Raw genomic sequence first — 13661 nt, 5'->3', positions numbered from 1 at the left:
AGACATTCTTTATGTCAACTTTTTATACGACCCACAATAAATGTCCTTCTGCAACTTTTACTAATAAACTTATGTTACTTCTGAACTTTCACCTTATCATCAAGCATTGTTTTATATTTAGGTTGCCCAATATTTATAATACAGCAGTGGTCTTTGGATACAACTGTGTTCAATGCAGTGAGCCCAAAAGTGTCTAATGCTGAGCACACACTATGCGATACTCGTATGTAGTTCAATCAGCCGATGAACGACATATCGCATAGTGCATTGGCGGGTGTGTACAGACAATATATTTGTGAATGATGTTGTTCACCGATATATCGAATTGGTCCTGCAGTACAGCTGATCTCGATATATCTTGCAGATATATTGGCACATCTGCTTGTCTATAGGGAAGACCCGCCGACCGCCCGTACACCTGCTGCAGGGACCTGCCAGTGACTGACATCTCAATTGGGCGGGCAAGTTAAATAGTTTGCCCAGTTTTAATGACAGTGCCGACACATTAAGTGGCAGATTAAGTGTGTATTGGATTACCAATTGGCCGCGCTCGGTCTGCAGATCCCTGGGTCGGCAGACATGTTGCCCAGGTGAGTACCCAGCCTAAGAAGCAGATTCTACTGATTATTCAAGATTCTGACGTGGGTTAGTTAAGGCAATATATAAGTAAGTAAAACCTTTGGCTGATATATAAATGCATGGATGGAAAGGTCAGGGGAAAGCCAGAATATAAAGCAATGTATGTAGCAAAAGTTGCAGGATGTCATTCAAAAGTCATTTGTTTAACGGGTTCTTAACTATTGATACCCATAGACTTGAAAAGTATAAATCAATAATAATAAGTTAGAATAACAGAAGAAAACACATTAGCATTAGCAAAATAGGTGTAAAGGTCACATGCCAACAAAAAAATGGCTTGACAGTCAAAGAATCATGTTATATATTTTTATATATATCTGTTTTTTTTTCTTTGGGGCACATTTATCATTCATTATTTACTATAATATTGTAGAAGTTAAAATATTTGCATAGTATTTAGAAATAAGAATAGCCAGTATTTATTACATTCATTTTGGAGGAGATTTTTGTGAAACAACATAACATAAAATTGCAAATGCTCTGTGTTGTTACCACTTTTGCCATATCTTTAATGGGAAATACGGTAACTGCGACTGTATCATGCTCAAATTGTGATTTTTTTTTTTCCGAAAGAAGCACTACACAGCTTACACCATCTTCAGATGGCTTTCTTCAGATTTTAAGTGATAGAGGGACCTTTTCAGATCCCTCCCCTTTCCCTCGGCTGTTCCTCCTCTGCCCTGCCATCCTCCAGCACAGCCAGTCCGGGTTGGCTAGTGTATTATAATGTTTGTCAATGAGCAGCTGGAGAGAGAAGGAGCTCCTCTATTTTGCAGATTTATGGAACCTGTTGAATTCCAACTGTTTGCAAAATACTAGTGCCAATGTGTCATGAAAACGTCTGTAATGTTATTGTGCTACTTGTAGTTCAGCACACTGCTTGAATTGTGTAAAGCAATTTACCTGGTGCCAATTAGTCAGACTGACAATTTCATGTGGTGCCCCCTATTGTGCTAGGTTGGCGCCTCTGTAGAGCCTCTATAGTCTTTCATGCGTTCTGAGACTTATATCATACTGCTGAGCATGCCAATGTTCATTTAGTGCATACACAGAAACTTTGGCAGAATATAAAGTTTTTCCACATTTATGATAGACAAATGCAGCAGAAAAAAATAACATTACAGAAAAAAATAACATTTTTGTATTTTTAACTTCTTTCTTCCAAATCTTCCCCTGGAAATTGATATCCATAATAATATAAGGATAGATTTGTGGGAATAACTACCAACAGCAGGAGTAGCAGCTACTACAAGGCCTGGCAACTGAGTAGCCCATCAGGACCCCTCAGCTGCTGGGGCCCCATGAAGCTGGCAGTCATTGTGTTTTGGGCCCTGCTCATGTCTGCGGTCAGTAGGGACCTTAATGAGATCCCTGACAGTGACTGCCAACACGGCAAGTCATATAAAAGCCCAGGATGTTTTCTCAATAACATTCAAGGGATTCAAAAGTACAGTCAATTCTACTGAGAGGAGTAGGGAACTCTTAAGTTGCTGAACAATGGGTGGATATTTGCCATCTACAATAAACTGTTTGTCAAGTTGTGTAGGTGGTCTTTCCTCAGATGAAATTGATATATGTTAGTACAACTGAAGAACTGGTATGGTAGTCTGGGAAGTCAGTGCTCACAGGGATAGATGCAAGACACGTAGAATATACCAGTGCACTTGATTTACACTGAATTATTCCAGCAACACAGTTACATATTTTCTTATTAAAAAAAACCCACCATCATCAACTACTCAGGGGCTCATATAGCATAGGACCTAAATGCATTTTGCTGGGTTTATCCACATGCACAGCAGAATGGAGTACGTCTATGTATCTCTGCGTTTAAAGAGGAGGATAGGGGTGGTTGCCATAGCCCAAGTATACAATGCACCATATGATCGATGTAGAGGGAAAGAAGATGTAGATACGCCTCTCCCCCGGTGCAGGATCCATGGAAGAAAAAAACCTGTATTTTTTTTTACAGGTGAACTACAAGTGCCAACATGCCCCTACAGCCATTGGTATGCTCTCCATGGGCTTGCTGGCACTTGTAGTTCTACAAATGAAGTGACAGCAATCACTAGCATTTTAGGCATGACAGGGCTTCCTGGTACCTTTAAAACCTTTTTTTTATATTTTCAACAATTTATTATAACACATCCACAGACCAGGGGTGTGGGAAGAATCCCTAGTGCTATCAGCACGGGGCTTGTTTTTCTTGTCTGGTGCCCACATTTTTTTTTTGTGGGTGAGAAGACGCTAGTGCTGAATGTCAATGCCTAGTGCTGGTAGTGGCGAATTCAGGGGGACCACATGCTGGTTGTAATTTTAGAGGGGAGCAGGCCAAGCTTTTATTTTTATTTTACAGCTATGCGAGATTAGTGGTGATGATTATCAGCATACATCTTGCACCAAGGAATGAAAACCTGCAAGTGTTCTGTCTCCATATGTATCTATGGAATCGGTATAATTTACAGCCGGACGCATGGCTGGCGGTTCAAATCCCGACAGCAGTGAAAATCCTGATCGTTCTAAGGTAAGTATTTGCTAACCTATTCTACCCCATAACCCTAACCCTCCCTTAGGGGTGCCTAACCCTAGCCTCCCCCCAGTGCCTATCCCTAACCCCCCTCTAAGTGCCTAAACCTAAACCCCCCTTCCCAGCTGCCTAAACCTAAGTCCCCCCCGGGGGTGCCTAACCTTAACCCCCACTTCCCCTAGCCTGACTCTAACTTCCTGGGGGGGGGGTGCCTAACCCTAAATCCCCCCTGGGAACCCTAAACCTAACCCTCCCCCCCGCGGCTATCCACGCTTGGTGCCCGGCGTCCCTCCCATCGGGATGCCGGGTTTCGGTCCCCCGGGCGTATGTCTAATGACAGGCGTTGGGATTTCGACCCTGTCTTTGGACCCTTGCCAGGATTAGACAGTCAGGAAGCCGGTGGTCGGGATTACGTCCGTCGGCTTCCCGACTGCCACCCGCATCTATTCACAGTCAGAACGGTATGCATTTTGTAGAGACACTCCATTACTGAATTTCGACAATGTCTACACACACCCCTCCTACCCCCTTTTCACCCCACTTCACGCTAGGAATCAGATATGCTAAATACTATTTGATAGGCATGCATATAGCAGGTGCGCAAAATGCATGTACACAGTACATACAAGTCTGCATGAGCCCCACCGTGGCCAAACAAAGTACACATTGTAAAGTCACGTGATACAGTATGTGTCGCATCTTGCTGTAATCAGCTGTCAGGAGGGATATACTAAGGGGCAAATTCAATCAGTCACAATGAATGAATCTTCTTGGACACTAGAAATTAGCGGAACTTTCACTCCCACATTTCCACTTATTACACCTAATGTTTCACCAAATTCAACTACATTAAACTAGATGTTTGGTTTTGTGTTTGATTAAAATACCTAATATAAATTTCTTGGTAACAAGGCAGCTGTGTAACCCTTCCTGGTGGTTTCAGCCCTGCAAATCAGCCTTTAGACAGCAATGCAGACTTATCATTTTTAAAATCAACAAACTACATTATCTACAGAAAACAACATGGAAAACCTGGGGATTTTTTACATCACTGGTAAGCCATAATGTACTACTATGATAATAGTTGGTCATTGAAGGGTTAAAGTTTCCTTACCATATCATATCAGTCCTATCAGTTTTTTCCACAGTAATGTGAGTGTTTTGCTCCTTGATAACATTGAGTCATGTTTAGAAGTCACTTTGAGAGAGTCCTTCCTAGAAAAAGCTTTTGCTAAATCAATAACTTCTGTTCTGGCCACCATCAAAAGGTAGAGGAGGGTAGCTGTATGTATAATGATTTCTGTGACCTCATTTGTGACTATTCAACGGGGGATAGAGATCTGAATACTGATGTGTGTGTAAAAACCCCTGGTACTGGGTACAAATGTCTGCAGTGTCATGTGGTACGGTGCACCACACTGATACCACTGTTATACCTAAATTCCGGGTCTGACCTGGAGGTTGGAACAGGGTTCCAAATCGGATCAGACCCAAAATTTAGCCGGTGCTGACCCAGGAAATTCCAGAGTCGGCGCCGTTCACACTGGAGCCAGGTCTGCAATGACTCGGTTCTTCCGGGATGGAAGTGGATGCTTGGAGATGACGTCATCTCCAAGTGCCACTGATTTGCCAGCATGTGGCGCGCTCCAGGTAATCGTGACCTGGATCGCGCCGTTTACACTGCAGTTTTTCACGGGTCATTCCCCTTTTACACCAAGGAGCTACCCGGGTTGACCCTGCAATAACCCAAGTTTTAGCACTGGTGTAAAAGGGGTATGATTTTGATCCAGCTGGTCGCAAGTGAGGCACAGGTAGGGTACTGGTGAGTCCCTCGAATACTCGGGTGTTTAATACAGATGAGTTGTGGTACAGTGGATTACAGGTGCCAGTACAGTGCTGATAAATTGGGCACCAGGTCATCTCATAAAAATAGGATGAAAAGTGTATATAAATAAAGTAGGGTAATAGAAGCAGGGATAACTTTAGAAAACTTACTCCTCTCCTCCAGCACAAAGCATAATGGTTACATGTTAGGTCACATATCTCAACGACTCTTCCTGCACATTAATCATATTGGTTACACTATAAACAGTGGGTCACCTTCTCCAGCACAGCACTTAATTTCTCCATGAGGCTGCGTCTCTCATTGGCATCATTGCTACTCCCCCTCCTGTCTGAGCCACAGGGGCTTACTGCTAAGGAAGTCTTTAGGTGTTCCCTATTTATGTACTGTGCCCTCAAAATGTCTCGGTACCATGGGACCTCTCTCATCCTATGCTGCATAGGGTTGGCCATCGACCATTGATGATTAGAAAATAAATCATCTATGGTCACCAGTCGATGTCAAATAGTTTTACCATCGTTAGTGGAAAATCAAATTGATGGTAGCCTTGGGACCAATGGTTTTTTCATTACCCCCTTACACAGTGCTGCAGTGTGTGGCACACATACAGTATGCTGATGGCCCGCCTCGCTATATTGCTGACATGACAGGCTCAGCTGTCCGGCTCCAGATTTTACACACATACAGTGTACAGTGTACTGATCAAGACTCCTCCCCTGGGCCCTGCCCCCATGGCAGATGTTGAATCTACAGTAGCTGCATTCCCGCCGTACATGCGCAAAGGAAAGTTTCCCTTCTGTGCGTGCACAAACCTTTTGATGGGCAAAACTATCGATAGTACATAATTGCATAGTTTACCACCGATGGTTCATATCACTGCTGCCATCGAAGGCAACCATTGATGGAATTGACTTCAATGGCCATCCCTAGTCCAGAGGTCCCAATGTAATGGCCACCGCCTAATGGACAGTGGGAACCTGAGTCTTTATAGACTCAGGTCCCAACGTCAAGCGCACAGCCGATCCAGGAGAGTGGTCTACTGTCATGGGAGTCCAGGAGAACGTCCTGAAATTTGTCAGTCTCCGTGGCATTCTGGGAGACTAAGCAGATGAGAGGTCTGTAGCTCAATGCTTTTGAGCAAGAGGGAGGTGACAGGTATGTGTCCTACTGTCTGTATATTAGAGAGGAATTTGGAACTTATCTATTAATAGGTGCAAATTCAATATTGCAGTGAAAATGGGTGACAGGATTGTGGTGGTACTATTTTTTTTAACCAGTGTGACCCACAAAAACGTACCACTGGCAATAGAAGTGCATTACTACAAAAAGATGGGGTGCTTATTGCCTAAAGTCTATGCATTGTAAGGTCATAGTGAAAAGTGTTGTTAAGCAACTGAAAAGAGTCAACCAGTGGGTCAATGCCTGCAGTGGGGAACCATGTCCATGAGCTGTTCACTGCTTGGACTATGAGGAAATGTTGCAGATTTTGGAGCCGGACCCCTGAGAATTTGAAGGTTTAGGAGATAGTACTTGGTGGCTGTGCATGTTTGAGGTCTAGAATTCACAATGGGGAAAATTATTGGAGGAGACCCCTGAAACCTGGCCTAACCAGTGGTCCTGAATGGATCATTTGTGTTTATCACTGCGTCTGAATGTCAGGTGGGGTAGCATGTTAATTGTAATGCTTAGAGCATTTGGAACGACACTGTATCTGTGTCATTACAGTTTGGTAATTGCACTTAATCAATGACATGGTATCCATATCCCCCATGGCATTGCCAGTTGCCCTTCCAGTCAAATGCTATACAATAAAAGGTTGTGGTTACTGAATGTATATTAACTGTCAAATATACATACTTCCTAAAGTGTTATGTTTGGTACAGCACATCCACACCACACCTAAAAACAGAGGTGATTGTGTCACATTGTAACATGCACCAAGTCTCTGTCTAGGGCTATGGGGATGTACCTAACCCCCATCCTTTCCCCTCCACTAAATATACCTCTGCATTGCCCTGCACATCCATCAAAACACCTGACTAGAGAACTGAGCGATAGTCCATTACAACTGAAATTGTCTCCCCTAAATCTAGACATTTGGGATCTATGGATATATCAGGTGCGTGTGGTTCAAGTTCAGCACATGATGTCCCCACCTCCCACACAGTCGCTGCCACTCCCACTTTCTGCAAGGTCGACACTGCTGAAGAGGAGATATGTCTGCAGATGACACAAAGATAAGCAACAGGGTAGACACACCAGGAGGGGTAAAACAAATGATTGAGGACCTAGGTAGACTAGGAATGGTCAAAAACAGGGCAACTCTAGTTTAATCCTAAAAAAATGTAAAATCATGCACTTGGGTCTCAAAAACCCAAAGGCTGCATATAGTATCCAGGGTACTATAATGGAAACTACAGAGGAGGAAAGGGATTTAGGCTTTTACTATTTCAGATAACCTGAAAACATGTAAGCAATGTAGCAAAGCAATAAGAAAGGCAAATCAGATGCTTGGTTGCATAGGGAGAGGAATCAGTAGCAGGAAGAAAGACGTAATAATGCCAATGTATAGGTCACTGGTACTACCTCATCTTGAATACTGTGTTCAGTTCTGGAGGCCATATCACCAGAAAGATATAAATACATTAGAGATTACAAAAAAGGGCAACTAAAATGGTGAATGGCCTACAATGCAAAACTTACCAGGATAGACTAAAATGGTCTTAATATGTATAGTTTGGAGTAGAGAAGGGAAAGTGGGGACATGATAGAAATTTTCAGATGTATCAAGGGTTTTAAAAAGGTACAGGAGATATTCTTCAAATGAAGATAAGTACTGGAACATGCATTGAAACTGGAACAAGGTACAGTAGGTTCAAAGGAAATTTGAGGAAAAGATGCTCCACAGAAAGGGTAGTGAATAAATGGAATAGCTTCCTATCAGAGGTGGTACAGGCTAATACAGTAGAGCAATTTAAACATGCTTGGGATAGGCATAAGAATATCCTTATAAAGGACTAAGGATCAAATAGGGTTGAGGTTACCAAAAGGTTAAACAAAGGGCAAGCTAGATAGGCCAAGTGGTTCTTATTTGCTATCAAATTCTATGTTTCTGTGATCCGGACCGCAGACATGCTCCCATGGTAATGCTAACAGCCCGTGGCCCGTGGTTCAGTGTGTACGAACAACCATCATCTGCACATATATCTGCAGATCACTCGATCTGCAGATATATATGTATAGTGTGTACCCACCTTTAGTTTCTAGAAACCTGTGTATTAGAAGCATGAGGTAAGAGAAAGGTCTCATGAGATCTGCATACAGACAATAATTGGTAATATGACAATCTAATGATGCTTGTGTATTAAAAGTGAGATAAAGGTCTCATTAAGCCTGTGTATTAGAGGCCTGAGGCAAAAGTAAGGTCTGATAAAGCTTGTGTATTAGAAGTATGAGGTAAGGGGATGGTCTCATAAAGCTTGTGTATTAGAAGCAGGAGATGAGAGGTAAGTTTCATGAAGCCTTTGCATTAGAAGCAGGAGGTGAGAAGAAATTTTCATGTGGTCTGTGTATTAGAAGCAAGAGGTTAAGGAAGGTCTCATAAGGATAATGTATTATAAGTATGAGGTAAGGGGAAGGTCTCATAAAGCTTGTGTATTAGAAGGATAAGGTGGGAGGAAAGTCTCATGACGTCTGTGTTTCAGAAGCAGGAGATGATGGAAGATCTCATGAAGCCTTTGTATTAGAAGCAGGAGTTGAGAGGAGGGTTTCATGTAGTCTGTGTATTAGAAGCAAGAGGTAAAGTAAGGTCTCATGACACCTGTGTATTACAAGCATGAGGTAAGAGGAAAGTCTAATAAAGCCTGTGTATAAGAAGTAGGAGGTGAGAGGAAAGTTTCATGAAGCCTGCGTATTAGAAGCAGGAGGTGAGAGAAAAGTTTCATGAAGCCTGTTTATTAGAAGCAGGAGGTGAGAGAAAGGTCTCTTGAAGCCTGTGTATTAGAAGCATGAGCTGGGTGGAAGGTCTCATGAAGTATGCATACAGGAAACAAGTGGTGAGAGGAAGATCTAATGAAGCCTGTGTATTAGAAGCAAGAAGTTAGATGAAGTTCTCACGAAACCTGTGTATTAGATACAGGAGGTGAGAGGATGGTCTCATTAAGCTTGTGTATTAGAAGCAGGGGGTGAGAGGAAGGTCTCATGAAGTCTGCATTTAGAAAGTGGTGAGAGGATGATCTAATGAAGTCTGTGTATTAGAAGCAAGACGTGAGATGAATGACTTCTGAATCCTGTGTGTTAAAAGAAGGAGATGAGAGGAAGGTCTCATGAAACCTGTGTATTAGAAGCATGAGGAGGGAGAGAGTTATCAGGAAGCCTGTGTATTAAAAGCATGAGCTGAGAGGCTGATTTCATGAAGCATATGTATAAGAAACAGGAGTGAGAGGAAGGTATCATGAAGCCTTTGTTTTAAAAGCATGATGTGAGAGTAGGTCTCATGAAGCAAGTGTATTAGAAGCAGGAGGTGAGAAGAAGATCTCATTAAGCATGTGTGACAAAAGCATGAGGTGAGAGGAGGTCCCATTAAGCCTGTATATAAGAATCAGAAGGTGAGAGGATGATCTCAGGAAGTATATGTATTAAAAGAAGGAGTTGAGAGAAGAAAGTTTCATGAAGCCTGTGTATTAGAACCATGAGGCGAGAGGAAGGTTTAATGAAGCCGGTGTATAAAAAGGTGGGGGGAGGAAGGTCTCATGAAGCCAGTGTATAAGAAGTAGGAGATGAGAGGAAGGTCTCATGAAACCTGCTTATAAGAAGCAGGTGGTGAGTGGAAAGACTCATGAAGCCTGTGTATTAAAAGCAGGAGGTGAGAGGAGGGTATCATGAAGTATAGTATGTGTATTAGTAGCAGGAGGTGAGAAGAAGGTCTCATGAAGTCTGTCGTTAAGAAGCAGGAGGTGAAAGGAAGGTCTCATGAAGCCTGTGTATAAGAGGAACATTTCATGAAGCCTGTGTATAAGAAGCATGAGCTGAGAGGAAGATCTCATGAAGCTTGTGTATAAGTAGGAGGTGTGAGGAAGCTCTCACGAAGCTTGTATATAAGAAGCAGGAGATGAGAAGAAGGTCTCATGAAGCCTGTGTATTAGTAGCATGAGGTGAGAGAAAAGTCTCATGAAGTCTGCACATTAAAAGCAGAAGGTAAGAGGAAGGTCTCATGAAGCCTTTATATTAGAAGCAGAAGGTGTGAGGAAGGTCTCATGAAGCCTGTGTATTAGAAGCAGGAGGTGAGAGGACTGTCTCATGAAGCCTGTGTATAAGAAGCAGAATGTGGGAAGAAGTTCTCATTAAACCTGTATATAAGAAGCAGGAGTTGTGAGGAAGGTCTCATGAAGCCTATTTATTAGAAGCAGTAAGTAAGAGGAAAGTTTCATGGAGCCTGTGTATTAGAAGCATGAGGTGAGAGGAAGTTCTCAAGAAACCTGTATATAAGAAGCAGGATGTCAGAGGAAGGTCTCATGAAGCCTGTGTATTAGAAGCAGGAGGTGAGAGGAAGGTCTCATGAAGCCTGTGTATAAGAAGCAGAATGTGAGAAGGTCTTATGAATCCTGTGTATAAGAAACAGGAGGTGAGAGGAAGGTCTCATGAAACCTGTATATAAGAAGCAGGCAGTGAGAGGAATGTCTCATGAAGCCTGTGTTTTAGAAGCAGAAGATGAGAGGAAAGTCTTATAATGTCTGCACATTAGAAGCAAGAGGTAAGTGATAGGTCACATGAATCTTATGTATTAAAAGCAAGAGGTGGACGGAAGGTCTCATGATTACGATGTATAAGAAGCACAGGTTGAGAACGAGGTCTCATGCAGCGTATAAGAAGCAGGAGGTAACATGAAAGTTTTGAGAGGAAGTTCTCCTGAGACATTTATTATAAGATACAATTTAGTTAAAGACAACTTTAGATGAAATGAGAATAATGTGTCCTGATGTTTGAATATTAGGAAAAGTTGACATGTATTGGTGTTTGTATATTCAGAAGCAGTCTATCAGATATGACATAGCTTGATAATATTAAAAGAGGTAGATGTTAATCTACTATGGATATATAAGTGTTCTGCAAAAGAGAAAAGTGAGATATCTTCAAAAAGTTCAAGTATTAGGTGGAACCATAAGTTATATAAACCAGTCTATTATATATTGGAAACATCAAATACATAATAAAAATATTTGGATTACATCAAAACAAATTATACATGTTGTCTGTGATTTCAAACAGTCAACACAATTTACAAGCCTTTAACAATTTGTAGTCACAAAATCTATCTATCTATCTATCTATCTATCTATCTATCTATCTATCTATCTATCTATCTATCTATCTATCTATCTTACATCCTAAAAGCAACAGGTAATTCTCCCCATAAGTAAGATAGAATCATGTAATGCCACTCTTGAATATTGGTAATGTACAAGCTAAAAGTAACGTGACAGATTCCAACAGAATTAGAAATAATAGTTGCAGACGACATGACATTGGTTTATATATATATATATATATATATATATATATATATATACATATATATATAATGTTCTTTAGAAAAAAAAGGATTTTTAATTTCTGAATGCATTTACCATGTTGTATTAGTAACAGAGAATCGTACAGAAGTCTGTGATGTATCATATAGTAATAATATTAATGCATCTGGCTGAGCTCTTACCTGGCAGCTTGGTATCCAGAGTGTGATATCACCAATAGGTCTCAAGGTGTGCTAGAGGTAATTGAAGTGTAGGTACTTGAAGTAGAGGGAGAAAGTAAATGCAATCACTCTCCTCTCTGATCTCAACTAACTCATTTATAAACAGTGGCAAATAGGGAGGAGGGAGACAGAGAGTGGCTGTGGATTGGCTGCACATGAGAAGTGATTATAAATGGTACAACAGGGCTTAAGACAGAAGATAGGAAAAACTGATAAGAAAAGACAGGAGGTGGGATAGTGAATGGAGGGGGGAAGTGGAGAGAACAGAACAGCCCTCTTTTTGTTCCTACCTTAACCCACCCACCCCTTTGCTTCCTTTTCTGCCTTGATCTGTTCTGAAATTTCCTAAATACAATCTAGGACAATAGACCACATTGAGTACTCCAAAGGTTTCCCAAGAATTGAACTCCAGGTAAAGGGAGAGAGAGGTAAGGAAAAAGGCTTAGAGGGGGCGCTGTCAACTAGCCCCCCTCCCTCATTTGGCTGTGAATACACTTGAAATTCATCTTCTTCTCCATATAACCAAAAGAAGGCATTGTGGTCAGACCACCCCTCGGCCCTGTCAAGGCATGGTGCTAGGAGTCATCTGCAGTGAGTACAGCTACCGAGAGGGGGATGCTGGGTTACTGCTGGTGGTCACGCTGTTCCCTTTCAGCCATTCTGGTCCATGATACTGCTTTATACCACTTCTTAATCACATATGCTCAATCCGAGAGTAGTCTGTTTTTTTATGTCAATAGAAAGTCACATACTTTGTCTAGAATAGATAATACATTCATATCTGAGCCCAAAGAGACAATTCAGTTCCCTGACTTTCAATTTTCTTGTCTTTTTATATAACTATAATTAATATTCTATAATTAAATCATATTTAGAATACAAGATCTTAAAAATGTGCTAAATTATGGCAGCCCGATAGTTTACTGTTTGCATTTGAGGAAAGCCAAAAACAAATAACTAATATAGATTTTTCCGACTCCTCATACAGTATTGCGAAAGTCACGCTAAACAACCTTTCTCGCCGCACCAGGTTCCGTGTGACTTGGCTTGCGCCGAGCATCTTTTGCGCTCAAATGTGCGTCATAGTCGCAATACAATGCAACAAAAATGCTCAATGAGACCACATTGATTCAGTTGGTATGCGAATGAGTCTGAAAGCGCAGAGGCCGCGCCTTTTCTTCATGCCAATTTCTTTTGTGCTCCATCTCCGACTTTGGACATATAGAAAATTTAATTCCTGTGCAGTGATAGTCACAGCCCTCGGTCTCTGGTACAGATTGAGTGGTGTTTTGCTGCGTCACTATGAAAAGAAAAAGTAATTGCGCTACACCGCCCAGCTGCGGCTCACTCGCATGATGGATTGAGGGCAGGTGAATGAGGGCACATCTGTATTTTTTATTCAGAGTAACTTTGTCATTTCTTTATTTTACAAGCTGAACTCCTAACTTGTCAACAAAGGGACATTTATATAAAAAGCCACCCCTTGAATCGCTTTTAGAGGAATATTTATTTAATATCAGACCAATAGGAGCCTTTCCCAGCGATGTGTGAAAGTAAAGGGTATATAATCGGGAAGCCGGCTGCCTTAATACCGGCAGCCGGCTTCCCGACAGTCATATCCCGGCGAGGGTGAAATGCTGGGCGTCTAGATGTAGACGCCTGACATTTCCCCGACGCCGGGAGACCGGCGCCCGGCATCCCGATCGAAGGGATGCCGGGCGCCGCGAGCAGACAGCCGCGGGGGGGAGGGTTAGGTTTAGGGTTGGGCACCCCCCCAGGAGGGTTAGGGTTAGGCTAGGGGGAGGGAGGGTTAGGGTTAGGCACCCCCGGGGGGGACTTAGGGTTTAGGCCCCCCCCGGGGGACTTAGGTGTAGGCAGCGGGGAAGGGGGGGGTTAGGGTT

At 42.2% G+C, this 13661-nt stretch overlaps 1 protein-coding gene across 1 annotated transcript in view; it reads right to left on the bottom strand.

Moving 5' to 3' along the window:
* Nucleotides 1–11830, bottom strand: part of SLC26A9 (solute carrier family 26 member 9) — a 148231-nt gene extending 136401 nt beyond the window's left edge. Inside the window, exon 1 of the mRNA XM_088462405.1 lies at nt 11722–11830. The gene's annotated coding sequence lies outside the window, so the exon portion shown is untranslated. The remainder of the gene's footprint in view (nt 1–11721) is intronic.
* Between the last annotated feature and the right edge of the window lie 1831 nt (nt 11831–13661).

This window comes from Taudactylus pleione, unplaced genomic scaffold, assembly GCF_031769625.1.
Source record: "Taudactylus pleione unplaced genomic scaffold, aTauple2 ptg001228l, whole genome shotgun sequence".
Classification (NCBI taxonomy): domain Eukaryota; kingdom Metazoa; phylum Chordata; class Amphibia; order Anura; family Myobatrachidae; genus Taudactylus; species Taudactylus pleione.
This window is presented reverse-complemented; position numbering and strand designations above follow the sequence as displayed.